Here is a 2,998-nt window from a genome sequence, read left to right on the forward strand (position 1 = left end):
TCAGTTTTATTGGTAATAGCCAGAAACTGGAAACAACCTAGATGTCCCCTCAACAGATTAAGAAAAGATAGTACATCTACACAGCGGAATACTGTTCAGCTACTAAAAACAAAGACATCATTAAATCTGCAGGTAAATGGATGGAACTCATAATTATCATCCTGAGTGAGGTAACCCAGAGCCAGAAAGACCCGTATGGCGTGTGCTCACTTATAACTGGAGATCAGCCATAAAGTGCAGGGTAACCATGCTACAAGCAAAGGCCCAAAGGAACTGGGTAATAAGGAAGGCACAAGAGAGGGTGTGTGAATCTCACTCAGAAAGGAAAATGAAATAGTCATAGGAGGTGGATGGAGAGAGAAGGTGGGAGAGGGCGTGAGGAAGGGGATGGGGATCAGGTGTGAGGGAGGGGCCGGGGAGATCTGGGAGTGAGAATGGAAATTGGTGGAGGGTGTCTCTGGGACTCACCTAGGAGACCTGGGACTGGGGAGACTCTAGAGAGTTTATGGGGGTGACCAAGCTGAGATTCCTGCCTTGTGTGTGGGGGTGGATATAGAGGCTAAAGTGGCCACCTCCTGCAGCCAGGCAAGACTTCCAGTGAAGGAGGGAGACATCAACCCACTGTCAACCCCAAATTTGTCCTACCTACAAGATGTGCAGGGGCAAAGTTGGAGCAGAGACTGAAGGAACGGCCAACCGATGATTGGCCCACCTTTAGATCCACCCATGGGAGAGAGCCAACCCCTGACACTGTTAATGATACTCTAGTATGCTTGCAGACAGGATCCTAGCACAACTATCTCCTGAAAGGATTCATCCAGCCATGGATAGAAACGGATGCAGAGACCCACAGCCAAACAATCAGGCAGCGCTCCGGGAGTCTTGTGGAAGAGTGGGGGATAGAAGTGAGCAAGCCGTGCTCGCTTCGGCAGCACATATACTAAAATTGGAACGATACAGAGAAGATTAGCATGGCCCTTGCGCAAGGATGACACGCAAATTCGTGAAGCGTTCCATATTTTTTATATGCCCCAGTACAGGGGAATGCCAGGGCCAAAAAGGGGGAGTGGGTGGGTAGGGGAGTGGGGGTGGGTGGGTATGGGGGACTTTTGGTATAGCATTGGAAATGTAAATGAGCTAAATACCTAATAAAAAATGGAAAAAAAAAAGAAGTGAGCAAGCCAGAGGAGTCAAGCACACCAGAGGAAGACCTACAGAGTCAACTAACCTGGGCCCATGGGGGCTCACAGAGACTTGAGCCACCAACCAAAGAGCACACAGGGGCTGGACCTAGGCCCCCTACACATTTGTAGCAGATGTGCATCTTGGCCTTCATGTGGGTCCCCTAGTCATTGGAACAGGGCCATCCCTGATTCTGTTGCCTGCCATTGGACACACCCTACCTGGACTGCCTGGTTGGTTGGGCCTCAGAGAGAGAGGATGCACTTAGACGTCCCAAAGGTGCTTCCCTTTCTCTGAGGAGAAAAGGAGGGAATAATGGGGGAGGGACTTGTAAGGGGGAACTGAGAGGAGAGGAGGGAGGGGTGCTACAATTGGGATGTAAACTGAATACAAAATAAATAAGCTGATGTAAATACGGTTTTGGACCCGACTTGACCCAGCAGACAGTCCCTTCTTTTTTGTTTGTTTGTTTGTTTGTTTGTTTGAGACAGGGTTTCTCTGTATAGCCCTGGCTGTCCTGGAACTCACTCTGTAGACCAGGCTGGCTTCAAACTCAGAAATCTGCCTGCCTTTGCCTCCGGAGTGCTAGGATTAAAGGTGTGCGCCACCACGCCCCGCTAGACAGTTCCTTCTTGTCAGCTCTCAACCCACCACCAGGGACAGTCATGCCATTTGGACACCTGCTGGACAGAAACCCAGGGCCTCCAACACCTATCTGCTCTGTAATAGCCAGCTCCGAGTGGATAGTCAACCATGATGCCCTTGAGATGGCCCTTTGAGTGTTCTGAGCTATGGCAAGGGAGCCTTGATCTACGTGGGCTGCTTAGAAGGAAGGAAGGTTCCAGTCTGGGGCAGGTGGCTCTCTCGAGATAGCCCATATGTGCCAGAGTTTCTCTTGAGCTCCCAACATCTGACATAGCTCCTGCCTTCCCGTTTCCAGTGCCTACTTAACCCTAACTCTAATCCCACTAACAGGAACTCTGACCTTCACTATTTGGCCCTTACCAAACAACTCTTGCAGGCTCCCAGAAAAGCCAGGAAACTACCTGAGCAGCCCTCAGAGACTGAGCAAGAGGAACTTGTGACCCATCCCTCCTCAGCCCCCAGCAGAAGCTCTCCGAGCTAAGTGCCCCTCTTACGGGGACCCTCCTAAACAACACACCTGTGTCGCGGTACAGGATTGGCCCCTGGAGACCCCTGGGCCTGCCACCCCCTTGTCCCCTTACCCACAGTGCAATTTCCCTTTGCCCTCCTCCTTGGAACTGTGATCCATTGATCTTGGGGCCAAGGCAGCAGACAGGCAAGAAGGTCAGGGTGATCGTAGTGAAATCACTGGGGGATACTGGCCTGTAATAAGGTCAACTTCTAAATATGTTAAGCCCCCAGGGAACAGCAGGTAGTTGGCTATACCCTTGGTTAGCCCCGGAGGGGGCAGGGCAATGACTAGCTTCAAACATTCTCTCTCTTTCTCTGCGCCCCACCCCAATATTCTCCCCACCCCCACCTCCACCCCAAACACACACACACACACACACACACACACACACACACACACACACACACACACGCCCGTTTCAAATCACTCATTGTGGCTGTCAGTTCCTTTGGAGGCAGGTTCCCAGGCAACATGACTAGGCTGGGCCTGGTCGGCTGCTTCAAACGAAAGGCCCTTGCCTCCTGTTTCTGTCCAAGGTTCGCACCCAGCTACACCCACCGCCAGCAGCCCGCTTAACAAGCTCGCCACGCCCCCTTGAGACCGGTCGCAGCCTCAGGCCGGCCTCAGTGACTCTGTCCCCCTAGGGGCCAATGAACCCGA

At 52.1% G+C, this 2,998-nt stretch overlaps 1 non-coding gene across 1 annotated transcript; it reads left to right on the forward strand.

Annotated features, from left to right (window-relative positions):
- Positions 1–916: 916 nt before the first annotated feature.
- Positions 917–1,023, forward strand: Gm23144. Its single transcript, XR_003951720.1, has one exon. It is a non-coding gene; the product is annotated as a U6 spliceosomal RNA (small nuclear RNA).
- The last annotated feature ends 1,975 nt before the right edge of the window (positions 1,024–2,998 follow it).

The sequence above is a fragment of the Mus musculus genome, chromosome 15, assembly GCF_000001635.26.
Source record: "Mus musculus strain C57BL/6J chromosome 15, GRCm38.p6 C57BL/6J".
NCBI classification, from domain to species: domain Eukaryota; kingdom Metazoa; phylum Chordata; class Mammalia; order Rodentia; family Muridae; genus Mus; species Mus musculus.